This window comes from Dipodomys merriami, unplaced genomic scaffold (genome assembly GCF_024711535.1).
Source record: "Dipodomys merriami isolate MVZ:Mamm:240054 unplaced genomic scaffold, mDipMer1.0.p SCAF_99, whole genome shotgun sequence".
NCBI lineage: Eukaryota > Metazoa > Chordata > Mammalia > Rodentia > Heteromyidae > Dipodomys > Dipodomys merriami.
In genome coordinates, this window is record NW_027206612.1 from 46726 (window position 1) to 73725 (window position 27000).

At 47.1% G+C, this 27000-nt stretch overlaps 1 long non-coding RNA gene across 2 annotated transcripts; it reads right to left on the reverse strand.

Moving 5' to 3' along the window:
- Window positions 1-8710: 8710 nt before the first annotated feature.
- Window positions 8711-15341, reverse strand: LOC138822113 (uncharacterized). Of its 2 annotated transcripts, XR_011370358.1 has the most exons (5): window positions 14961-15341; window positions 13391-13476; window positions 11369-11444; window positions 10011-10394; window positions 8711-8961 (listed from the first exon to the last, which is right to left on the reverse strand). It is a non-coding gene; the product is annotated as an uncharacterized lncRNA (long non-coding RNA). The 2 variants fall into 2 exon arrangements; XR_011370357.1 differs by lacking the exon at window positions 11369-11444.
- Window positions 15342-27000: the final 11659 nt, after the last annotated feature.

Consider the following 27000-nt stretch of genomic DNA (forward strand, 5'->3'; position numbering starts at 1 on the left):
GGGGGGGAGGGGCAGTGTCTAGATCTGTTGATCTAGTTGGCTTCCAGGTGGACCCTATCGTGACAGAGTTGTTCATCCCCAGTGAGCAGTGCTTACCCGAAACTTCTCCTGCTTACATTAACAAATGACTCTAACTTACTATTAGAATGGAAGCTTACTTCACATTGGGGCTCAGCCTGCCCCATCTGCCATACTTCCTGCTTGGGTGGTAGGGTCTGTTCCTGTGGAAGCTGCCATTATTGCTCATGATGGACTTGTACTATTGCCTTGTTTGAGGAGTTGTGTATGCTCACCCTCCTCTCCATCTTCTATCTCCACTTTCCTTTCTTCTGGAAGGATCTTGAATGTAAATCCTTTGATGAGGATACACACATACACAAATACACACAAATATATATATATATATATAAAACATATGTAGGGCTGGGAAGGTGGCTCAGTGGTAGAGCGCTTGCCTTGCATGCATGAGGCCCTGGGTTTGATTCCTCAGCACCACCTAAGCAGAAAAGGCCTGAACGTGAAGCAGTATGAGTGAGGACAGGCTGCAAGTGCTACTACAGATCCAACCCACTGGGAGTGGACAAATGCTGGTGGCCCCTGGCTCCTTCCCTGGTTATCTGGATGGCTTTCGCCGAGCTTGTATGTCAGCATGTACAAGTGGGGGATAATCACAGTAATCCCTACCGATTGCTCCCGAAATGCTCTGGAATTACTCAAAAGTGTTAGTTCTCGTGTTGGTTCCAATGACTTATTTAACCTCTTCCCACCTCAAAATGTGAATTCTACTAAAGATCCTCCTTCCTAATGGTTGTTGGAAAACCGGGGGAAAGTTGCTAGATAGTTCTTCGCCCATCACCAGCTTCCTACTAGCTGAATACAGGACACTCATCCATAGGTCACACACAGTATTGTAGTTTTTTAAAAATGAAAGTTGAGGATAGAGAATGGCTAGTGGGCAGTGTGTGTGTGTGTGTGTGTGTGTGTGTGTGTGTGTGTGTGTGTGTGTGTGTGTGTGTGTGTGTGTGTGTGTGTGTGTGTGGTGTGTCCATCCTCTACTGTGATAGCTTTCCTCCTGTGCATGGAAAAGTGAGATGGCTCCTTGATTTCACGGGTTCAGTCCTTTCTGTCTCCCATCGCAGGTTGAACATTAACATCCTTGGCAATTGGTATTCTCCAGGGATTAATGTTTGGTGCCAGCTTTAAAGTTAGAGCCATAATTAGAATATTCATTATGCTAATAACATTACACCATTCCTCTAATGTATATTTATGTATGAGATGATATGATAATTGTGTGTAACTTGCTTGGGAGAAGGTAGATTGGTATATCTTGCAAAACATTCTTTTCCTAATCAGGAGAGACAGGAAAGAGGTGAGAATTCACATAAACAGAGCTCTGCCATGTGCCCAGGCCCATGCCAGGTGCTCTGAATACCCTTTCCCTTGTCCTGGAAGCCCAGTTATAAAAAATGACTCTGTTCTGCACTTGGGGAAACAAGGAGTACTCCTTGGTGTAGCAGCTAATTAGGGCTCCAGCCAGGGTTGGTCCCAAGGCTCCTTCCTACATAGAATGAACAAGACCACTGCGGCTCTGTCCAACGGCTGGAGTAGACCTGGGCAAAAACCATTTCCTCTGGCCCATTCTCTTCTCCCTTTTGGGAAGAGGGATGAGTTTCAGCTATCATTTCTGCAAAGCAATTCGCAGTCCAACAAGATAGAGCCAGAGGAAAGTATCAAGCACTGTTTAAACCAGAGCCGGGTCAGGTGAGGGCCGTGGAATCATGTGTTAGGTGATGGGGAGACACCATGCTCCTCCACACTGGCTGCCGGGGCTGTCTTCCTGTATCCATCCTTCTGTACAGCCTGAGAACAGCCTTGTAAATAACCCAATGGCCCTGGCAGAGAGGCTCCTCCCATGAAGAGCTCACCCCCGGGGCTCTTTCCTTTCCTTTGTCTTATTAATAATTTTTATTTTTATTTTACTTATTTATTTATTTTATTGTAAAGATACTGTATAGAGGGGTTACAGTTACATGAGTAGGTAGTGAGTACATTTCCTATCCAGCATTGTTATCTCCTCCTTTGTTCTTCCCCTACCTTCCCTTCCCTCCCACCTCCCCAACTCCTCCCTCCTCCTCCTAGCAAGTTAAGTTCATTTTCAGCATAGTGTCTTGTGCATCTCATTGTTACAATGGGTCATCCTGTATCTTTGTTTCAGCATTTTGTTATTTTCCTTTCCCTCCCCAAATTAGAAAAATGTATATTCAAGATACAGGGCATGGGAATCAAATGCAGTGACAACAGGGGTTGTACCGTGTGGGAAGAACATACAAAAGAAACATAGTATGTTAAAAACAACAGCAACAAAGAAAAAAAGCAAACAAACCTCTTGTGTCCCTATCTTGGGGTTCATTTCGTTTAGCATCATCTATATGGTCATATGTACACAGCTTTTGACCTCTTCTGCTTGTCCTAGACATATAGTAGTTATTGTGGGGCCTATGTTTCTTTGGGTCTGGATTACTTCACTTAATATAATTCTTTGCAGTCTTTCCATTTCCTACCAAATGGGGCGGTGTTGTTTTCTTGGCAGTGACTTTCTTGGTCTTCGTTGCTGTGAGCCTCATCTCGGGTGATGGATTCTCAGTTGCTCTAGTGAGGATCTGTGGACGCAGTTCGCAGGGAGGCTCGGACGCTGCACTCTGGGTGACGGCTTTCCCTCTGGCGATGCCCGGGGAGGAGATTTCTTGCCCATTCTTATCACGAGTGCTGGACAGAAAAGAGAAGGGCTCACCACTGAATTTCAAGGCAAAACAAAATACTTTTGCTTCCCTATCAGTTAAATATTTACTAATTTGGCTCAACAAAACAATGTTCTTCTTTCCCTATTTTCCCTCTTTCCCATGAAAGAAATTGTTTTCCATGTACAGAGGGGTTTCTGCTCTTGTTAGCTTTTCTCTGGCTTCTGGCCAGCAATGGTCTGGAAGTCATGGGGTAGAGGCCGGAGGCCGAGGTAAGCCTGGGCCCGGAGCAGGTCCTGGCCTGGCCACCACCAAAATGAAGCACAGTTACACCTCTGCCCCAGCAAATGCCTAGGTTAAGAGGATTGCAACATGAAGCACTGAGCTGCATTACATCATTCTGTCGAAAGGAATCCGAGGCTGACTGCCTCCAAGCACTTGGTCCCACACGATACACGCGGGAGAAAATAAACCATCCTAAAAGGAAACAAACAAAAGCCAAAAGTATTTAAAAAAATCAGTAACCATGACTCACTGAGTCAAGCCAAGATGAAATAGAAATAGAAATTGCAGAGACCAAAGGAGGAAGTAGGGTGAAATGCAAGAGTGATAATAGTGAGCAGGAGTTCCCTTCCCGTTCAGCCGAGGTTCCTACAGCCAGGACAAAGAGAGGAACACGCAGGGGCGTTTCAAGCCTCTCAGGAAGAGTCACAACTCCCCCACAGTGTGAGGTCATTATACCCATCATTTCTGGCACTGTATTCAGACTTCATGTTATAGTGGAGTGTGAACTCAGAGCCTTGCTCTGCTCGGCTGGGGCTCAACCACTTGAGCCAGGCATCCGTGCTGGTTGTTTTGGAGAGAAGAAATCTCACAGACTTTTCTGCCCAGGCTAGCACTGATCCTCCAGGTCTCAGCTTCTTCAGTAGCTAGGATTATAAGTATGAGCCCCTGGTGCCTGGCCTCAATTTTTTTTTTTATAAACACCTAATAATGAGATAAAAGATGATTTTTCTTAACAGCAGCCATAGACTGCAGGTGGCAGTTTCCAGCCATGCCTATTTATAAGAACTAAAAGCTGTGACATTGAGGTCTGGCTCCAAGGGGACATCTGGCCAATCTGGCTGGACTCCTGTGTTGAATTCCCTTGAGAGGTAGGTCTGTGGGGGGACACTGGCTTTAGGCAATAAGCTAGAGGCCCCCATGTTGATTGTTGGGGACCAGGCTGACTGATCTCTATGCTTTTGGTGGAGTGGCTTCCATCTCAATGTGCACTGGGTGCCACGCCCCTTCCTGGAATGCCTTTATGGTCCCCACCTCCTCAAATGTCACTGCTGGGAAGTTCTTCCTGATTTCTCCCGGGCTGCACCTGCCCTTCCCCACCGTGCTCAGCTCTTTGTGAGCCCCGCACGACCACAAATGCTACCTCACTCAGCCATGGCTTCTCTAATGAGCGGACAAAGTCTAAGGGTCGATGGCCACTAGAGCAATAGAGGGAAGGATGCCATTCGGGAGCCTTTGAGAGGCGCTGTCTGCAAATCAGATCTCGCTTTTGACGCGTGTGGGGTGAAAGTCATAGAAATATTTCTGCCAGAGGAAGCAGAGATCGGATCTTTGCGGGTCTCAGCGTGGAAGTCTTTCAGCTGCAGACAGCTGGAAGAGGTGATTTTCGCAGAGGCTGTCAGTCCCTCGGTGACGTTTGTTGAGTGCTCACCAAGGGCTAGCTTAGTTCTAGGTGGTGAGGGACAGTGGCTATCAGAAGACAGACCCCGAAATTCCCGTGGAGATTAACCATCAAACACACAAGGCAATTTGAGGCAGGTGGAAGTAGTACAAAGGAAACGTTACAAAGAGAAGAGGACAGTAGGAGTGGCCAGGCCAGGGAAGCAAAGGGCGTCGCTGGGAGAGCCGTGAAGCCTGGGTGGAGGAGGCGGCTACAGAGCTGACCCTGAGTGACGAAGGGGCGGTGGTCTCAGAGGACAGCCGTATTCTCCGTGGAGAAAGGCACGCATGCGGACTCCTGACCCCACACTACTCCAGCGTCTGGTAAGAAGCGCACTCTCCCTGTGTTCTCGGTGGGACTCAGCACAGGAAGGACGCGCTGGGATGAGACAGGACGGGAAGGCCAAGGGGCTGGCCGAGCCTGTGGGATGGATGTTACACTCGACACGAGGCACTCTAAGCTCGGGAGCTTTGCCTGCTGTGGGGAGAAGAACATGAATGAGGAGAGAGGAAGCAGGGAGACTGGATGGACGTGTTCAGTGCATTAGGCAGGAGATGGCCAGTGGGCGGGGCCCATGGCTGTCAGGGCCTGGTGTGGGGCAGTGGGAGCGAGTCCAGGCTCACCCAGATGATGGGGCGTTGGGGTAGAAAATGGAGGAGCCACTGTTAATGGATGTGGCGAGGGACAGAGGCAGAGGCCTGCTTCGTGAGGTGTTTTGTTTTTTAAAAAATCATGTTACATTTGAGATGTCTGCTAATATCCAAGCTGGTTACCCCTTCATCCCGAGTATGGCTCTCGATTTCTTTTATATTAATTTTAATCTTATTCAACTCGACATAGTCATCACACCCTTACTCTCCTCCATTCTCCGTTGCTTTCCTTCACTATTGATTTTCTTCCTGTTTGGCATTTCAAGGGAACAAATGTCTGCCATTTCTTCCTTCACCTGTTCATGCATTCAGCAGATGTTTACTGACCATCCAGTTGGATGTGGAAAGTATAGCCAAGAAGCAGAGCGAAGCAGGACTCTGGGAACTGTGGAGGAGATGGGGTGTTAACCACATACAAGATGGTCAGTTGCAAAGCTGTGGAGTCGGGTGAACCGTGGGAGGGGATCCCCTCCACTAGGAGTGGGAGAGGGGTTCTGGGTGGGGGAGTCTGAGCTCTCTTGAAGAATGGGCAGTTCACAAAGCAGAGGAGGAACATGAGTCTGGAAGAACTATAGATCTATGTTCAAGAATCTGGACTCTGAGATCCTGGTCAGCATTTTAAACAATAATGGAAGCAACATCGGTAGGTAGAACAATGTTCCGTCCACTGACTCCACATTACTCCAGTGTCTAGTGAGAAGTGCACACCACTCCCTGTGTTCTCAGTGGGACTGAAGGTTCCATCCTGGGTCTGATGCGCGGCCATTACTCTTCAGGGTAGGAGGAGAGGACTCTCTGGACACTTATTACACTGACCTGGCTTCCAACATTGGGCAGAATAAAGTGGAAAACTACCATTGGGATAAGACCCATTGTTGCTTCTGTGAGCAAAAATGTCCGGTCCCATCAGACAGTATTTTGAAACAAGTATTTGAATTTTTACATCTAGTTAGTCAGACCTAATCCAGATAGGATCCACAGATGTCCACAGGAATGATATTTATATTGGTGGTGGTGGTGGTGTGTGTGTAAATCGAGTACTATGGCAGCCATAGCCATTGCTTTGAAAAAAATTTCTATGAAAGATAATATGCTTGTCAGGATGATTCCCCAGGCAAGAAAATGACCAGGATTCTGTTGTGAGAGTATTTTTAGGCAGTTTAGAGCAAGCAGCTTCTCGAAGTAGTAGAAAGTGATGCCAAGCATGGAACAGAAACCTCTGCTCCCAGCTCTCCGTGGGGGGCACAGGCACCATCAATATTTAGTGTGCTTGCATGTGACTGTTTATTCAAAACACGAGGCTTTATTTGAAAGGAGTTGTGGGCTTCTTGTGTCTAATGTCAACAAATGCTCTCACGTGCCGCTGCACCTCGCAGAGCGGGGCTCGGCAGCGGCCCGGACGCTCGCACACCTACACGCTGCAGATGGCTCCGTTTTATAAGAGATGAAACTGCATTTGGTGGAACTGATTAAATATAAAAACACCGCCATCTGCCAGTTATTCTAATATAAAATGGTTTGGGCAGATGCTGATATCTTTTGAGACAATTGATTCATCTCTGACAAGAGAAGAGGCTCCGGGGTCCACGGCTGGGAGAGCAGCCCTTCCAGACAGCGAGCATGGGACCCAGCAGTCAGATCTGGGTATGGTAGGTGAGCAGCGAGCATGGGACCCAGCAGTCAGATCTGGGTATGGTAGGTGAGCAGCGAGCACTTTAATAATGGCCAGCCAGTCTCTCAGCACTTCCGCTGTCCTCCTGCTCCCTAGCTTGTGCTCTGTATTTAAAGTGGGAGAATGTTTTATGCACATGAAATCTTCTAGTAAGGGCCTGAATCCCCCCACCCTCCCCCGCCAGGCTGGGCTGGGGTAACTGAAGAAATGATATTTTCCGAAAATAGAGTATTCAAATTTTAGTACTGGAAACTTTCACAATCCTTTATGAGTGTGCTACTGCAGGGTTTAAAATTATTTTTCCTAAGTGGACAAGAGGGTTTCATTAAAAAAGATATTGTTTACCAAGAAAGCCACAGACTGGCTTCGAAACAGCTGTATCCGTACTGCTTAGGCATCCGCAGGCACCCAGCGCCCTTCAGAGGGAGCAATAAACTTCGCATTTTATGTGGGGATATTTTACCAGCAATTTTGTTTTTTTGCCTCTTAAAATTTTTTAGGAAGAAAAAAAAGAAATCGAGACATTTTACTTCGTGCTGTTTATAAAACATCTTCCTATTAGTGTTATGATGGTTAGATGTAGAATTTGTTTTTGCCCTCCTTGTAGAATTAAGTTCCAAGGTGATGCTGTTCCCCATCCCCCACCCCCATCCCCCACTCCTGCCCTCCAAAATCTGGCTGATCACATTTGAAAATGTCTGAGTTTACTCTGAATAATCAGCCAAGGTGATCTGAGACTCTTTCTGGATATTATTTTTGATTAAAGACAACAAAACGAGCCTGGCACTCTCCCTGTGTGCTGGGATTACAGGTATTCAGACACACATTGTCTGTACCGCTGCACAGATGTGCGTTCATTGCTTTGCTCATGGAAAATCCAGTTATTCTGGATCAGAGACTGAAATGCTTTCTTTATTCCGTTTCCTCTTGTTCTGTTGGAACACCATTGCATCCTGCTGGTGTTTTCTGATTTGGCCTGGACACCTCTGAGCGGACATTATAGAAAAGCTTGTGCTGAGGCACATGGGGCCTCCCCTTCTGTTCTGGTGCTGGGGGGTGTGGTGGGGGGAGGGGGACATGGGGCCTCCCCTTCTGGCTCTGGTGCTGGGGGGTGTGGTGGGGGGAGGGGGACATGGGGCCTCCCCTTCCGGTTCTGGTGCCGGCTCTGGTTCTGGCTCCAGTTCTGGTTCTATGTTCTGTTCCAGTTCCTCCCTCTGCCTTTTCCCTTTTCATCTCCTTGTACCCCATTTTCAAACCCCTTCTCATACCCTCCCTATACTCATTTTTTCCTTCTTTTATTTTTCAGAATGTCATTTTAATGCTTAATATATGTATATTCTGTCATTTAAAAAATTGTACAAGGGATTACAATTTAACAGTGGTCTAAACATTCACACAGTGAGAATAGGAGGATATTCTTAGGAGAGGATCACAAGGGCTCAATAGCTGTGTGCATATGATCATATAAAATGATGCTTATCAAAATGAACTTCAAGAAATGGAAGGAAGAGATTTTTTAAAAAGTTCTATTTACATTTTTCTTTCCTTTCTTTCCTGGTTTATTCCCTTCTGTCACTGTATTTGATTTCTTTACCCTTCTTCTTGTGTATAAGTTCATCTTATTTGGGGAAGGGAAGGGGAAGCACAGAAATGGTGGGACAAAGGGTAAACTAATTCAGAAGTGAAACTTGCTAGACATTGTTAGAAATGAACTATACAACTTGGAGGAGGGGGAAGGAAAGTCGGGAGGGGAAAAGCTGGGAGAGAAGGAGGGAGGGGGTGACAATGTTCAAAAGGAAATATACCCATTACCTGACATGTAACTGTAACCCCTCTGTATATTACCTTTGCAATAAAATTTACAAAATAAAAATAAGTAGATTGTCCATTTATGCATATGGTGTATCTTGATTAGAGTTACCCCTTTCACCATTTCTCCTCATCCCTTCCCCTGCCAGTTTCACTCAGTTTTCTAGCTTCATTTCCAGTTTTTCCCTCCTTGTTCATTGGTTTCCACTGTCGTGTTGCTCTCTTGTTTCTGCTGCTTCACTGGAGCCACTCCATGGCCTTCTCAGGTCTTCCCTGTGGGTCTCTGCTCTTCTCCTTCACGCTGATCATCTGCAGTCTACTCCTGACTTCCCCTTCCTATGGCACCTGCTTACCAGAACTGGAAACCTAGAGAAGAATGAGATGCTACTATGGGTTGAACTGTGTTTCTACTTACCAAAAGTCACATGTTGGGGTCTTAACCCCCACTATCTTAGAATTGAATGATATCTAGAGATAGCACCTTTGAAGTAGTGGTTAGTTAAGTGAGCCCTGAGGTGGTTCCAATCCAGTGTGACTGGTGTTCTTGTAAGGAAACTTGGGCAGAGACATGTGATGGAGGGAGGATGGCGGTGGGTGACAGAGCCGTCCTCACTACCCCTGCATGCATTTCAACATCTGGGATCCAGAGTTGGAAAAAAAATGTTTTCTGTGTAATTTGCTCTGTCTTTGGTACTTCCTTACAGCAGCTCAGACACAAATTCAGATACTGTCCCTGTCCTCAAGGGCAGCACTATAGGGAGATAAAGATGCACACAGACCCCTATCAGGGTGAAGGCACCACAATGAAGATGGTTAGAGAGAGGGCTCAGGGAAAGCCCTCTGGAGGCAGGAAGGCTTCTTGAGGAGGGAGCATGGAGATCATAACTTCAATGATTAGCAAGAACTTTCCAGGAGGCATTTAGAGGAATGTTCTTGGGACACAGGGGAAATTAGGAGTTGAAGGAGAGCTGTGACAGTGAATGAATTCTGTCATCACAGAGGGGGACACACACAGTGTGTTATACAGCTCTGCGCACCCTCAGGCTGGGACACCCCTTCCATCCTCCCCTGCTTCCTTTGGAAGGAACATCTCTGCTCATGGAGCACATGCTCTCTCCTCTAGGAGTCAATGGAGTGACCACCCTTGGATTTCAATTATGAAGGGAGTAGCAGCCCTGTTGTCTATGGCACATAACCCAGTGGTCTAAAATAGCAACATCTGTGTCCCCTGTAGCTCTGACCTGTGGGCACTGTTTTCTTGGAGTCTCTCATGCTTGTACAGTCATTTGGTCACTAGAACTGGACTAGATCTGAGAGCTCAACTGGGTTGGGTCTCGGATGCCCTCATTACTCCTGAGGCTGACACCCAGCCAGTCATAGGATGTTGGAAATAACTTTGGCACTCAGGGCCCCACCTTGTTTCTTTGTCTGCTGGCTGGCAGTGCCTTCGAAAATGGTGGTGCTGGCATCTTCAGATTTCCTCTAGAATGGTTGGCTTCCTCTAGAATGGTTGGCTTTCTCAGGAGACCAGAGAAGAAACTTGTGCACTAGCCCAGAAGACATACCCTATTGCTTCTGCCACATTTTATTAAACATGTCAGCTGGTCAGGATGTATGAGAGCTGGAAAGGGTAGGAGTAGTGGTGGAGAAGTTAATGGCTGAAGGCAGATGGGGGATGGAGGTAGGGATTGGGGGTTTGTCTTGACTTCTGCTTTCTTGTGGCTCATGAATCTGGGAGATGACTATTGAGGACTTGAGCCGACCCAAGTAGAGAATCTTCTCTGTGTGAAAAAACTGGACTGAAAGAAAATGAAATGTAAATCAAAGCAAAGTAAGCTGGACTGAGAGAACACAAGTTACATGGTTTCCTTCATTTGTGGTAGCTAGACTGTGCCTATAAATCTACAACTAAACACACTTGGATGGTAAAAAAAAATACTTTGGGACATGACAAATTAGTCAGGTCTCTAGACATTGATACACAGTGAGGCCAAAGGAGGATATTCTTAGGAGAGGATTACAAAAGTGTAATACCTATGTGCATCTGATCATATAAAGTAGTATTTATGGAAACAAACTCCAGGAAATGGAAACAAGAGTTTTTTTTCTTTGTTCCTGTGTTGCTTTTCTTTTCCTTTTGTCTTGTTTGTTCATTTATCCATCTTTGGAAGGATAAGGGGATGGGGACACAGAAATGGAGGGACAAAGGCTGAACAAATGCAGCAGTGGTACTCAGTCGACATTATATTGCAAATGAACTCTACAAGTTGTGGGTGGGAAAGGAGAGAAAAACTGGAAGAGAGCAAGGGGAGAAACTTTGTCCCAAAAGAAATGTTCTCTTTATCCAACTTATGTAACACTAACCCCTCTGTATATGACCTTTATAATAACAATACAAATGCATGAAAGGAAACAAATAAGAAAACCAAAAGTAATTGTGAGATCTTTTTCTTCAGGCCAGATGACTATGCATGAGTGTCCTTGGATAGTTCAACTAGGGACCCAAGTTCCCATGGGACCAAGATCTGCAACAGATTCCTAGCCAGCTGGATTACTCCAAGGTGACTTGGCAGTGAACTAAGTCTCTAGTGAAGCCTTTAAGCCCGAATTCAGTATAAGAGGGCCTCTCTCCACCACGCCTGTGTCTCATTACAAAAGAGTAGCTATGAGCCGCCTGGATCTATGCTGTGTGTAGCACGGAGGGGAAATCCTCTTTGAAGACACAGCCACAGGACTGAAAGTCAAGGTGAAGTTGAGGCAGTTAATTCCTCACCTGCGAGGTTTCACTCAGTTGTAGTTCAGCAGCATCAATGCGGGAGACCATAGCACGGAGAGAGGACAACTGAATTCTAAGTAGAAGCCAAGAATGAGCTGAACATTCTGTGTGGAGCCTCTCTGGGGTGCCCCCTTCTTGCTCCCCAATACTTGTTCCTGAGGCAGATATCCCTCAGCTCACAGACCCACTGCCTAATTTGTGGCCTTTTTCCCTGTGGTATTTACATTCATTCTCTCCCCGCCCCCAGACAGATTCCTTCTGCCATATGTTCATTGAATCCTAATTGTGGTGTATGGACATCTTGTGCACTTAGCGGCTGGGTCCCTGGAGGCTCTGGCAGCCCATTGCCACCTGACCCATGAAGCCATGTCAGTTTCCTCGGGCACCTCGGGGAACGTGGATCTCCATTCCTGATTAAAATCTGGGCAAGTCCAGAATTGTGTGTGTGTGTGTGTGTGTGTGTGTGTGTGTGTGTGTGTGTGTGTGTGTGTGTGTGTGTGTGTGTGTGTGTGTGTGTATCTTGAATAGGAATGTCACATTGTTTGATTGCTACCAAATTATATCTCGCTTACTCATCTGTTGGGGAAAATGCAGCTACCATGCAAAATTCAATATGTCATCCCAAATCTGTGTTAAAATCAAATCTCCAAAGCAAGAAGGTTGAGCCTTTGGTGAAGTGACTAACACTGAGGCCTCCACCCTAATGAGTTCCATTAATGCCCTTTGAGAGGCTTCAGAGACCTGCCTGTCGCCTTTTGCCTCCACCCTTTGGCCGTGTGGGGTGAAGCAAGAGACATCACTGAGACAGCAGAAAGCTGCTCAGCAGACCCCAGAGCTGTTGGCGTCTCCATCCATGACAAGCCAGCCTGAGCACTGTGAGAAAGAATTTTCTACTGTTTGAAAATTACTCAGTCTAGCTGGGTACTGGTAATCCTAGCTACTCTGGAGGATGAGATCTAAGAATCCTAATTCAAATCGAGCCTAGACAGACAAGTTGGAGAGACTCTGACTTACAATTAACCAGCAGAAAGCTGCAAGTGGAGCTGCAGCTCAAGAGATAGAGTGTCTGCCTTGAGTGAAAGAGCTAAGGGAGCGCACCATGCTCTGAGTCCAAGCTGTGCTGGTGTATGTGCACGTGTGTGCACACACACAATTACTCAATCAAAGCCGTGTTATTACACCATCCTAAACTGATTGAAACAGCCATGTAATATATTCTTAGCCATTTCATTTCTCTAAATACAAGACTCCAAAGTTTAAAACTAGAAAGTGAAGGCTAAAAGGAGGAAAATTCCTGTGTTAGGAATGGTCTTTTTATTAACATAAATTCATTGTGCAAAGATATTTCATTATAATATCTCCACACAGGCATATAATGTACTGTACTGAAATTCTTCCCCTCTATTACTCTTCCTTATCCCTCTCCTCCAGTTTTTAAAATATTTATAAATGGATTTCATAATTCTGTTTCCATATAGGCATATAAAACACTGATCATATTTATTCCCCTCATTGTCTCCTCTCCCACAGATATACCCTTCCCTCAAATGCTCCCTGTTTTATACTCAGAATATCCCTATTTTAGGTCTAGATTCTAAATATGAAGAGAATGTGATATTTATCTTTCTCAATCTGGCTTCTTTTGCTTAATGTGATGTTGTTCAGGTTCCACAAATGATCCTATGAAAAACATAATTTAATTCTTAGTTATGGCTGCATAATATCCCATTTGTACCTATATACATTTTCTTTACCCATTCATAGGTTGATGAGCACTGAGGTTTATTCTATAACTTGGCTACTGTGACAAGTGCAGCGGTGAATGTGGATAAATGGGTATCTCTACTATGTGCTTACATTCTTTTGGCTAGAAGGCCAGGAGTGATATAACCGGATAATATTGTAGTTGTATTTTTAGTTTCGTGAGCCTTCATATTGATTTTCACAGTGGATGGGCTGAGTAATTACATTCCCACCAACAGTGCCCTCCCCACCAAAATCTTCTGTCCCCAGCCTCACCAGTGTTATTGTTTCTTCTTGATGGTTGGCATTCTGAGTGGGGTGAGATGGAGCTTCAGTGTTGTTCTGATTTGCATTTCCTTTATCTAAGAATATCAAACAAGAAATGTTAATTTTTAAATCCATAACCAGGACTACAAGTCTTCACGTGCCGGTTTTTAGAGAACATTCCAGGGGTGTGCGCTTTGCAGTGTGTAGCCGTCAGGAGAAAGCTTGTTTTTCCCTCTGCTCAGCCTTTCCCTGTCTGACAGGAGAATGGGAAGGGAGGAGCAGAGAGCAGACACAGGGAGCCGGGCAATCTTAAGTGCTGGTGGTGATTTCTTCTGGGCACGCTGCTCTGCTCTCAGAACTGGTCAGAAGGGCTGGCTGGCATTTGGGGGTGAGACCGGCCTCGCAGTGAACCAGTGCTCTGTTCATCCTTTTCTTTGAAGTTCTCCCCTTAGGAGCTGCTTCTGGACTTAAGAGTTCTTTGGGGCTGGGAAGGTGGCTCAGTGGTAGAGTGCTTGCCTTGCATGTCTGAGGCCCTGGGTTCGATTCCTCAGCACCACATAAGCAAAAAGAAAAAAGCCGGAAGTGGCGCTGTGGCTCAAGTGGTAGAGTGCTAGCCTTGAGCTGAAGAGCTGAGTTCAGTCCCCATGACCGGACCCCCCCCAAAAAAAGAGTTCTTGGAGTTGATGGCTTTTTATTGTTTATGGCGACCAGTTATGTCACAAATTAGATGCCACTTGGTGGTCTTATTTATATTTATTTTAAGAAAATATGTACTGGACTTTTCCATGGCTTTGAAATTGCTGTGAGTTCTCTCTGGCTCAACTGCTTTCTTGTGTACTGAAATACCCCTACTCACATGTAAAAAACATCCTGTGGCCAGAAGTCACCTTGGCTGAAGATTGTGTGTGTGTGTGTGTGTGTGTGTGTGTGTGTGTGTGTGTGTGTGTGTGCGTGTGTGTGTGTGTGTGTGTGTGTGTATGTATGTGTGTAATATCCACTTACAATAGAAAATTGACCAACTTGCTAATATTCTGCCTTCCCACTTTGAATGCCTTTGTAAGCCTCCATAAGCCTTAGTGAATTCTGTCTCATTCTTCATATTTCCAGATCCTACTTTTACATGGAAGCCCTTCAAGTCCTTTGGATTATTTTTATTGTTTTCTTCTAGTTCTGTAAGCTCTTTCTGTAGAGCTATGCCACAGAAAATAATTCAGGAATATTTCAGGAATTGAATTTATGTCCTTTCACAAACATTTAATCGCGCTTTATTTTCCTCAGGTCACAAACTGTGGAAAGGTTAGCAATTTATTTTTTTGGTTATGGGGCTTGAACGCTGGACCTTGAGCTCTTCAGATCAGCTCAAGGCTAGTGCTCTACCACTTGAGTTACAGTGCCACTTCCAGTTTTCTGGTGGTTTATTGGAAATAAGAGTCATTGACTTTCCTGCCCAGGCTGGCTTTGAACCATGATCCTCAGATCTCAGCCTCTTGAGTAGCTAGGATTACAGGTGTGAGTTGCTGGCGCCTGGCAGCAAATGTTTTTGTTTACAGTTATAATCATACTTAATAGATTGCCTTACTGTTCAGAAGGGCAGAAGCTCCGAGAGCTTTGGAGAACTGGTCCACGCAAATTCCTTGAGAAAGTTCTTGGTCGTTAAACACAGCCTCCTTCAAATCAGCTACAATGGAAGCATTTACACCATAGAAATTGGCAAACACTCAATATCAGGGCTCATTGTTTTTAAAAAATTAGCCATTTATCTGTCACATCACTGGTTACAAACAATAGCATGACTATGAATGCTTCTGTGCTGTTTACATCAGCTTCTGGTTCAAGAAATATTGCTATTAGAAGAGACTGTGTTCATTCAGTGAAGAGAAAAACACAGAGATGATTTTTATAACCAAAAGACCTGCTAATAGGCTTGAAAGATGATCATGTGTATTGTGAATAGTCAATAGGGAAGGGAAGCTACTGGATGCACTGCATAAATTGTTTCCTATTTATCCAAATAACCATCTCCATCCGGAATGCCTGCCTATTATGATGTCATCATTACGCATTGTGCTATGTTGATTCAGATGACGTCTCCAAGTCTTATCTTCCTCCATTGTCCCTTCACTCATTCATGTATTCTTCGTTCGTTCCTTCATGGTTTGTGAATGCTTCCTGTAGATGAGGGCCCAATGAGGGCTGAAGGAGCATGAAGACTTCCTGAAATGATTCCTGTTCAGGCTGTGCTCGGTCTCTGTCTCAGATCCTCCCAGTGTCCCACTTGTGACAAAACCATTCTCGTCCACAACACACAAGCTCTGAGATTGCATGAATCTCTCTTTTGGAAGTCTGAATGAATTTGTAGTGTTTCTCTTCCACCAAGTGCTTCCTTCTCATTTCTGCAGTCCTCCTTACTGTTACTGTAAGATGCTGTCTGTGTCTCCACAATTGTGCTATGGTTTGGATGGCACCTTCCCTGATGATCGGTTTTGTCTGTAGTGCAATGTGCATGGCAGTTCTAATCCCACTGCAGTACAGCTGCCATTTGGGGACGGCAATCTGTTTGCGTAAGTACGGATGGCATCGTGTGTTCTGCTAAGTTCACTCAAATAATGAGGGATCACAGTAAATGCTGTTTATAAGGCAATTATTTCTTGGATTTTTAGCTTATGTAGGATTGTTAGCTGATCCAATGGCCTATTGATATTATTCGCAAACAACAAATACCCTGTTACACTAGACTATTAAAATGATTGGGGATAAGGTTCTAATACAGAAAGGTTGGAATTGTTAACTCTAGAATGAATGCACATGCGTTTTTCTCAGGAGGATGGGATTGGTCTGCCTCCTGAGGTCTGCGTTCCCGTGCTTTGCAGGTTCATCTCCTGGGATTACACTCAGGGGATGGGCAAAGCTAAGTGGTCCAGCACCTCTTAGAGATGCTCCGGCCAAGGGAAATTCCAAGTGATGGTTAAATGTCTTCAAGCTATCAGAGATTGACAAGAATCCTCACCTTTCACATATCTATTTGCGAACATATCTATTTGGAGCTGGACTGGGCTTCAGTTGGTTGATTCACTCATATAGTAACTCATATAACAGAAGTAACGTGTAGCAGGATACTTCCTGCAGCACCATTTGCAAGTTCAAGAAAGAGGGAGAAGCCTGAACACCAAGTAGTGAGGAATTGGTGAAGCGTAGAGCCCTGAGCTGGGATTTCACTTCTGGGGAAGATTTGTCTTTGAACAGCAAGGCCTGGAGATGGTGGCCCAGCCTTGGTTTGAGCAAGGGTGCGGGCAAGAAGGGCTTTCTGGCCTCACCCATGTTTTTACAACTCCTGTCATTCCACATGAAGCGTTCCTCACCCTGCTCTTCCTAGGTTCCCTTCTAACCGGGGCCAGGTGGAGTTTGTGCGAGCCACGGGTTCGCCTGGCCTGTCTTCGTCTCTGTCCCCTTTGTGATTGTGGCTTTGTGGTGAAATGTGTGTCCTCTGTAATTCAGGTGTTGCAGTGTGATTGTGTGAGGCGAGTTGCCTGGGGTCTCTTTCTTGTCCCTGAGGTGCTGGGGTGTGGGGGGTGTCCTGGGAGGAGTTGCTCTTCTCTTGCCTTTCTGCCTTCTCCCACGTGAGGACACAATAAGAAGCGTCTCTCTGGATCCTGGAATCTTGGCTATGGATTTTCAGCCTCCTGAACTGAAAGAATAGAGGTCTGCTTATTATAATTATTCAACCTGTGTTATTCCATGATGGCAGCCCCCACACACAGACAGCCCTTTAGTCCTCACCCATATTAATGGGGAGTGCTTGGAAGTGGGGGACACCATCAATCCATGATGGACTACTCTCTAGCTCCTAAAGATTCATGTCCTTCTTACCTTCTGCCCCTGCTGGTGGCCTGAACCACCCAAAGTTCCTCAGCAGCCACCGAGAGGATCTAGCAGGCAGCCACTGGGAGTTTGGCTCTGTAGCTGAGTTTACCATTTGCAGAATGCATTTGCATCTTGAGCTCATTCCATACTTACAATTCCAGTTAAGAAAAATAGGCCTGGCATAAGTACAGAAGGTACAAGCACAAAGGTCCTCCCCTTGATGACTATGGACGTGAGAGGGAAGGTCACAGAACTCAGGAGTCATGGTGGGGTCAGAGGTCACAGCCCCTGCCGGGCACCCGCTTCTCCCATTCCACCATTCATTTGTCTCTGTCTTGGCCAGCAGGAATTGATTTAGTGATGTGTGGCCTCAAAACCAGAGTGGTTTTCAGATTGATATATAATGTACATGGTCTGCTACGTGTGTTACGTGGTATACAGTAGGTGGAAACAGGAGACAAGAAAAGCCAGAACCTTCCTAGAAATCACCATGTCTGGGCCACACAGGCATCCTCTTATGGGGTACCTGGGGCCATCGGGGAGAGGTCTCTGTCACTCTGCAAGTCCCTTCCATTTGGTCACTCATGTGGGTCACGGCGGGGCCAGGCCAGGCCCTTCCTCAGTGTGAGGCTGCTGCTTTGTCCTTTGGCTTGGTTGAATGCCCTGATAAATAGCACACTAGCTATAGCTGTTCACGGGATGTGTTTTTCTGAGCAACATATCCATGTCCACTCTTACTGGCTTGGTCTCGATGGGTGGGCCTCAGTGAGTGGCCTGAGGATTGGGAAATGCTGGATAATCAGGTGGAGGAAGACACACCAGGCCTGAACTGACCGCCAGGCTCTCTTCTTGTCTGGTTCAGGAGATTTTGGGGGGGGGCAGTCACTGTATGTAATGCAGTCAGTTATTTTTCTTTTTCTTTCCTCTTTCTAAAATTCACTTTGTAGATCAATACTACATCTCCAGTGTCAAATAATTGATTCAAATGCCTTTTCTCATTTAGAGGCCATTTACAAAAAAAAAAAAAAGGAAAAAAGAAAAAGAAAAGAACCTCATTTCTCTAATGAAAATTAGGCTCTAGACAGTTTGCTGGCCTGTGAGCTAGGGAAGTAGTGCTGCTGGGAAATGGCCATCATCAATGATGCGATTGCAGCATTTAAAGCTTATTAAAGTCACACTTTACTGCACCAAGCAATTTTTGGCTCTTGCCAGTGTGGGTTATTTCAGTATCCCTGTGTGGTATGCCCTTGGTGGAGATCCCTAAAGAAGTCTTATGGTTAGGCTCACGGAGAGAAATTGAATCATGTGTGAATATTTGAGAGAGTCTTACTGCAAATGTAATGCATTTTCTCTTTGACTTGTCAGTAGAAGAGAGATATACAAAGGATCATAGAAATCTGGAGAGGTTAAAATAGATGCACCAAGCCTCCATCTTTCTGCTTCCCACATTGCCGTTTCATTCTATCTAGTTCCATGCCTCAGTTTCCTCATCTGAACCTGTGTTATATGATTACTGGAAGACCAGGGAAATGAGCACAGGCACTGTGTGAAAATGAGTTCCTGACTTACCGACAACACACACTTCATGCCAGGCATTATAGTGACTGCAATTCCTTTAGCAGCTGAGACTCAAGCTGGTTTCTGCTTCTCAGACCAGGAGCTCTGCAGAGCTCAGCAGAATACATCTTATGTCAAACTGGGTCTTCCATAGCCATGTGCTTCTGAGACCCAGTGTAATGGTTGGGAATGTGGGTTACTGATTTGGAGCAAATAATAACAAATGGACATTTCTATTTCTTGGAGCCTAAAGGCCATAACATCATCTTAAGCAAAAACCTATGCAGGGTTGTCAAGAGGCCCTGAGTCAGATGACTTCCAACCAATACACGGGGAGATGACACCACAGCATGAATTGCACATATTCTGATCGTTTTATAGAAAACCTCCCAGATTAATGACTTGAACTTTGCATGTCAATCTTATTCACAGGTTCACTGTCAGCTCAGTGCTACAATGCTCATGATGATGTATTCTGACAGCAGCACCTGGCGCCCCTTCCGTGATGCCTGCATGTGAGGTCCACGTGGCTGACCATGCGGGATCCCCATTCATCTTCCGGTCTTGGCATCCTTCTCCAGCTCCATGGGCCCACCAAGCAAATGCTGGTTCAGGAAGAATGGTCCCAGCTGTTCATGCAGTGGTGACCTCCAGCCACCTGCCCATGTCCGTCTGCCAAAGAACGCAGGGCCGCATCCCACCCATCAGAAGGAATCTGGGAGCTCGTCCTGGACCCCAGGGAGGAGGAACGCTCACGATTTATAGTGCGAAGGTGTCGTGGCTGCTGCAAAGGTGAGAATGACAAGAAAACTGGAGCCAGAGTCCATTTCTCTGAGCGTGTGCAGCCCCCTCTCAGAAGCCACACTTACCAAAATGGTTAGCAAGTCGATCTCACAACACATGCTAGTTTCGTTTGTAGTCAGATGAGGAGTGGGAAAAATGTCATGTGTGAAGTGCTCCTCTAACACTCTAAAGAGAGAATGAGAAATTGGGGTTGGACACCTTCCACAGGCTCTTCCTCCACCTGCCGCCAGCCCCGCCCTGCCCCAGGCTAGCTGAGGAGTGGGAAGGGGAAGGTGTTCTGGGTGAGTAGTTTGTGGGCCCTGGGGTCCTTCCCTCCTGGGGTGGGAGGGGTCCCCCTCCTTAATAGCAACTCCCAGTGGCCTCATTAGGGCAGATGGAAGTGTCTTCATGATTTGGCCCAGCAGCTCATCCTACTGCTGATCTGTGGACCCCAGGGCTCTTCTGCATCCATATGCGGGAACATGGAGGCTCCAAAATGCGGTCTGGACTCTTTCGATCAAGAGGCCAAGAGAGAGCTGAGTACCACCTGTAGATACCCCCCCAGACCTGACCCTTGGAGCCCCGGTAGCAGAAGGCGTGGGAGCTGATGGTCCGTCTTTGCATACCGGTCACATCCTGGATCCCTTCTCTCCCGTGTGGCCCCAGGTTCTCTTCCCTCCTCATCAGCCACCTGTCCCTGCAGATGTGTCACCTCCTCCAACACGCATGCCCGGGGCCTTTGCTTTATCCCCTGTGCATTGCAGACCACTGCCCAGGGATAGGTATGTTTTTCTGATCCCTGGACACCTCTCCCACTTCTGACATCCACGAAGAAGGCCAAGAGCAGGGGGGCTTGGCTGCGGTCCCCACTCGGTCCCCACTGTAACAGAGAACTCTGTGCAGTGCACATGCGCACTAAGCATCTCAGCACGCAGGCATATATGGGGCCAGGGGATGCCTCCCCTTAGGTCTTATCAATGGTTCATGACAGGCATCCTGCAGGACAGGAGTGCTCATCTTCTCCAGATTCCTCACCTGCCTTTCTTGGGCCTTACCCTGTCTTAAGACCCAATGATTAGGGGTGGGTTCAACCGGCAGGGGAGCCAGTGAGGACTGAAGAGCCAGGGGCCTGTAGGGATTGGGCGTAGCAAAGATGGCTCATTCACTTTAGGCTATAGTGTCTGCCCGGTCCCTTTTCCCACAGCTAACTTCCCATTGCCCTACTCCCCTATCATCAGCCCATTCATAAAGCTCCTTGGTAGCCCCTTTGGATGTCCCTGTCTTTCCCACAAGGGTGCTGAGGGACAGGGTCCTCAGTTCTCCTGGGCTCCTGCGCCCAGGACCACCTGCCTTGCCTCTCCTGCGGCTGCTAGGATCACCAGCTGCAGTGAGGGGCAGGATCCTCCAAGTGGAATTAGAATGCATGTTCTGAGAAATCCACAGAACCCAGGTCCAAGTGAGTAGCACCAGCCAGCCACTGGGGTCTCACGCCGTGGCTCCTGCTGCTAATCCTAGCTACTCAGAAGGCTGAGATCTGAGGCTGGAAGTTTGAAGTCAGCCCTGCTAGACAAAACTCTGAGATGTTTATTTCTAATTAACCAGCAAAAAAAAGCCAGGAGTAGAGATGTGGTTCAAGTGGTAGAGTCCCAGCATTGAGTGTGAATGTTGAGTGTAAGACCCTGAGTTCAAGTCCCAGTGCCAGGACACACACACACACACACACACACACACACACACACACACACACACACACACACACACACACACACACACACACACACACACACACACACACACACACACACACACACACGGAAGCAGCACCAACTAGAGAGGGAAAGGAGAATGTAAAGGTGGTATTCAGCCTCCCCCACCCTCCCTGTCTTCCTTTGCTCTTCCTCCCTCTAACTGTCATGGTGGAGAATGAGTGTGTCATGTCCGGTCCGGGTTTGAGCTGCCTGGCTTTGAGTTTTGCTTCTCCCCTGTATTTTCTGTGCAGCATAGAGGGTTTCTTACCCTGTTATTTTCTGTCTGTCCCATGGCCAGGGTGCCATTTTAACAGGATCGGGAGAATTAAGCAACATGGCGCTCAGGAAGTGGGGGCTAAGCCCCGTGGGCGTGAGCAGGAAGAGCAATGCCAGCCAGGGAGGAAGCGGGGCGTCTTCACACTGGGGGTGCCAGGCTGCCCACAGCCACATTCAGCAGATGCCGAGGGGTATGGTGGCGGCCATGCTGCTGCCAGAGGGGTATTTTTTATTTTGACTCATGGTACAGTCACCTGAAGAGGAAATCATGGTAGCATTTGAATTTACTTTTCAAAGACAGAATACAAATACTTTGGGGAATGAGAAGCAAAGTCTGGGAAAGATCAACCCAGCCAGCGCTCAGCCCGATGGAAGCTCCCAGAAGGAAGCTGGCTGTGAATGCATCCCCGCTTCCAAGTGTGATTCTGCAGATGCACTTTGATTTCACAGCCGTTGATCAATAATTCATTTGGCTTGTGACTGCCGATGACATGATTTAATATGTCCGGCTAAATTATGTTCCCTCAGGAATGCTCATGCATACCAAAGGAAAACTGACAATTACCGTAGTGCCGGCCTCCACACATTGCACCCCGCTCTGGACTTTGCAGGCTGATGACCGCCCCAACCAGATCAATAGGGGCCTCCACGCAGAGGAGTCCTTAAAGATCCAGGAGCACAGCAGGGTGTCCCATTAACCCAGGCACAGTTCACAGGACCTAGCATTGATGACTGCGAGCACCGACTGTGGAGGTCAGAGCACAAGGTCAAGGTGGCAAACACCAGGGGAGACTGAGACGGGGTGGAGTGATCAATCCCTTCAGGATGCTCTTCCTTCTTTTCACCCTTGGCTGCTGCCTCTGCCGATCTCACCGCAAGCCTCTTCCAGCATCTCCTGGTTCAGAGGAGACACAGAAGCAGCCGGCACATGTTTTTGATGGTATCTTGACGGTGAGCTTCTTCCATGAAATACACATCTTCCGGGGCTTGGGTTCCATTAGGAAGGGAATCTGGTCTCTAGGAGATCTCGGGTGAGACTGTGTTCAGTCCAGGGGAGAGCTGAAATGATGAGGCCAATCCTTGGCTTGCGCTGTGGTTCAGCCGTGCGGATGCAGGCTAAACACCGTTTCCCTCGCGTTGGAAGCCCGTCCTTCCTCTGTTGCTACTGTCTCCTACTATAAAAAGGAGCGGTAGACTTCGCCTCAGGCTGTCTGGACTTGAATTCTGGCTCATCGGCTGTGTGCTCTTGGCAAGGGGCTTAGCCTCTCTGCTTTCCTATCTGTAAATAGGCACATCATCCTACACCTATGGTGGTTGCAAAGCTTAGATGGACGTTAACGTGACCACTTCCTCAGTGCAGTGGTGGCATTTACTTATGAAGAGATACTTACGAAGATGTTACTATAATAATCCCTAGTGTTGTTTTTATGGGTGGTTTCCTAATGGATCACTCTACCTCCGACCACTCCAACTCCATCCATCACTGCCAGCCGGGCTGATGCTGGATTCGCACCTCCGGGATACTGGGCTCTGGGGTTGGAATGGACTGAGGGTCTGAAGAAGGGAACAGGAGGTCTGGGAGGAGACAGTGGCCTGCCTGCCTGGACCAGAATCAAGTGGATCTGGGCAACCTCAAGGGGCCTGGCGTGATGCGTCTCCTGACACGTGGGGGGTGGGGAGCAGATGCACCCGAGGCTGGCTCAGGCTGACAAGGGCTCGGGCTATTTGAGAAGCCGGAGTCAGGTAGTGAGAGGCTCAGGGTAGGACACCAAGCCACATGAAGGAAGGCTGGAACAGGATATGTGAATCCGTTTGAAGTTGTGAGAAAAAAATCAGTACTGAAAAAGAGCATTTAATACGGGGTTTTGTGCCAAGAGTGACATGAACAAATGCACCCGGAGGGGACCGACACAGAAGGGCTGTTCTAGCTTCCCATCAGGCACAGCAACGGACACAGTGCACATCTACCCTGCTTCCGTGTGAGGCCAGAGTCTGCTGCCTGAGAGGGGGCAGGCCTGGCCCCTCTGGGATTGGCAGGGGAGACCCCATGTCCTTGCCTTTCTGACTCCTAGGAAACTTCTGCAACCCTTGGCTTATGGTTGAACCCTCTGTCTCAACACACATCCCTCTCCCCTTCAACGTGCATTTCTCCATTTCAATACACATCCCGCCACACTCCAGGTCTGTGGTCACGTCCCCTTTCTCTCTCGGAGTGGAATTCTACTGCTTCTCCTCTTCCTGAACATCCATGCTGGGCTGGTTTAGACAGCGGAAGCTCTGAGCTTTCCCAGTCTTTTAACTGCCAAGCCCCCTTCAAACGAACATCCTTACAAGTTGCAGGATTGGGACCTGGGCATTGCTCACCAACCATGAGGAGCGAGCCGGCGGCCCTGCTCCACAGCGGCAGTGGGAAGAGGACATGGCTGAGAGGGATGTGGGGCAGGGCCCACGTATGCTGGCCTGTGACCGGTCTTGGGAGGTAACCGAGAAAGAGGAGGATGAAGGACAATGCCAGGTTCCTTGGTTGGAAGTAATTGATGAAATAATGACTGACTCATCCAAAGGGTTTATTCATAGCAACTAATGATGACTAGAAATTGTAAAAGTGTCTAATTTCTAAGGTCTATGACAAGGAGAAGAACTCATAATTATAAACTGGATAGCACTGGATATTATAGACTGAGTTTGCCTGAATCATTAATTAGCAAATGAATCAACAGCTGTTGCTATATCATAAACAAGCTATCTAAATATTTTTTTTTAAAGAATCATGCAGCAAAAGAGAAAGATCCATAAAGGTGAAGATTGAGAAATACTTCTTAGAACTATAGTACTTTTATGTTTCAAGACATATTTTAAAGACTCTGTCAGATAACTATCAACTTTCAGTCAAAATGCTAAAGGATAAGCCACAACAAACGCAACCCTTTAATTTTAAAAAAACGGATGGGGAATAAAATAGCTGTGTATTTGCCAACATCTAAAGACATCGGAGACTTTCATTTCTGCTCAGTGACGGTCAGCTTCCATCTTCCCATGTTTCCTCCTTTTCTGCTGTAGTTATAGAATCAAGTGCTGTGTTGTCCCCCAGCTCAAAGCACTTGCTGGCGACTCCTGGTTTTGTGGGTCAGCATCTCAGGCAGAGTTCCTCTGGGTCTTCATGGCACTGGCATGGGCTGGGACTGCTCCGTGGGGCTGTCCCGTGGCCCTCTTCCCGTGGCTGGTGTCTGTCAGACCGTCCTGCTGGCTGCACTCACCGCTTGCTGTCTCTGACAGGGTGGGCCACGGTGTGGGCTCGTGGACCCTGCCACTGCCAGGCTCTCCCCAGGCTGTAGGCTCTCAGTGGTCTCTTCGGCAGGGCAGTGGATTGTTTTGAAATCCCTGGCCCCACGTCAAGGCAGATGCTGGGTGCTGGCCTAGGGCAGGGCTACCAGATTTAGCTCCGGAGAGAATGCCCAGTTGACTTGCATTTCAGGTAAGCAACCGTCACGCTCAGCATCATTAAAACACTGCACAAGATGCACAAAAGCAATGGCGACTGGCCTGACATTCACAGTGACCTAAGTGTCCTGTAATTTTTCTGCCTACCGTAACCTGGACTCACGTTCACCATCGTCTGCTTGTCAAAGGAGAATCAGCTCAGCTGCTCCCGGGGCCTTCATAGATGCCGTTTCCCCCGGGGGCAAGGACCAGATACCATGTGTCCCTCTTTCACGTGCCACACACAGGTTCCTGGCCTGTGCCCTCACTCAGGGTGTGAGGACACCCATATTCATGCTCTCTCAGCTTTCCATGGCCTCATGTGCCAAGGGTGAATACCACTGCTCACCTCGCATCGTGAGAACCTTAACAACAGGCAGCACGGCGCATGGTGGGAAGACCCCGGCAGACCTGAGTGTGAGTCCCCACTCTCCGAGGTAGGACCATGGTCTCTACGAGCTCTGTACCCCAGCTGGGTGGCTATGGCCGGGATTCCCACCTGGGCAGCAGCCAGGATTAAAGGAGGAGGCTAGTGGGTAAAACGTGACAATGAACATGTTCTCTATCAGCACGGGTCGCCATTCCCGTTGTTTTAACAAGTAAAGAGAAAGACAGTGTCCGTGATGAGCAAGGCTGTGAGTTGAGCAAGCTGCTTTAGCTCTGTGCAGTTCTGGTTTGGCCGCAGTGCTGACCCTCCTCACTGTGTGTGTGTGTGTGTGTGTGTGTGTGTGTGTGTGTGTGTGTGTGTGTGCACGTGCGCATGCGCGCATGCATGCGCATGTGCACGCTAGTACTGGGGCTTGAACTCATGGCCTCACATACTCCCTTAGATTTTTCACTCAAGCCTGGCACTTGAGCCACAGATCACTTTCAGCTTTTTGGTCATTAATTGGAAATAAGAGTCTTGTGGACTTTCCTAAGAAGCCCAGACTGACTCCTAACAATGACTCGCAGATCGCAGCCTCCTGAGTAGCTAGGGTGACAGGTGTGAGCCACTAGTACTGGGCCGTCTGGTTTTAATATCGGTGTGGCGGCCATGGGAAGGAAGCCCTGGAAAAGGCAGTCTCTGCGGAATGGCTGTTGATTCCTTCACCCCCACTCAGGCCTTCTACCATACCTGCACTGCCACGAACGGTGTCATGGCTCAGCTTCACCTTTTAGATGAAGACTTTCTGCCCACCACACTACTGACATCTATACACTGCAAATGAAAAACTAGTAAGAGTGACATCTGCGCATAAGTATATTTCAAGCAGCTCCTCTGTACCCTTGGTGGACACAGGCTTGCTCCTAAGTTTATCTCCTGGATTTCTGCATAATTTCAGATTCTCTGGAGGAGCCCAGAGAAGACCAGTCAGAGTCATTTGGAGTCTAACCCTGAACATTCGGAATGTTCAGATGGGATATAGGCAAAATCATGCACGATATGCATTTTGAAAAAAAGTAAGTTTGAGGGCCTGTCATAGCCCATAAATTCCCCTTGTGAAAAGCCCCAGGCGTAATAAAAATGTCTCATTTAAAAAATTAAATGATCCTGTCATTTGTAACCAGGATTAATCGAATTTTAAAATGCAATGAGCTCAAATGAAGCTGGGTGAGTCACAATGGCCTTTCACATTTGCAATATTCTTAAGATAATTATTCATTAACACACCAGAAACTCTTTTAATGTAACATTATGGTGCAGAATCAAACACCCAAATGCAAAATGCTTCTTGCTAAGTGTCCTCATCCTTTCTTAAAATTAAAATACTAAACGAATGAATCCAAAGGTACTTTAAAAAGCAGTTTGCTTCCAAACAGACTTTGAATACATTGCAAGTGAGGTATGAACCTAGAACTATTATTATTATTATTATTATTATTATTATTATTATTATTTTGTTAGAATCAGAAATCTATCAAGCATGGGAT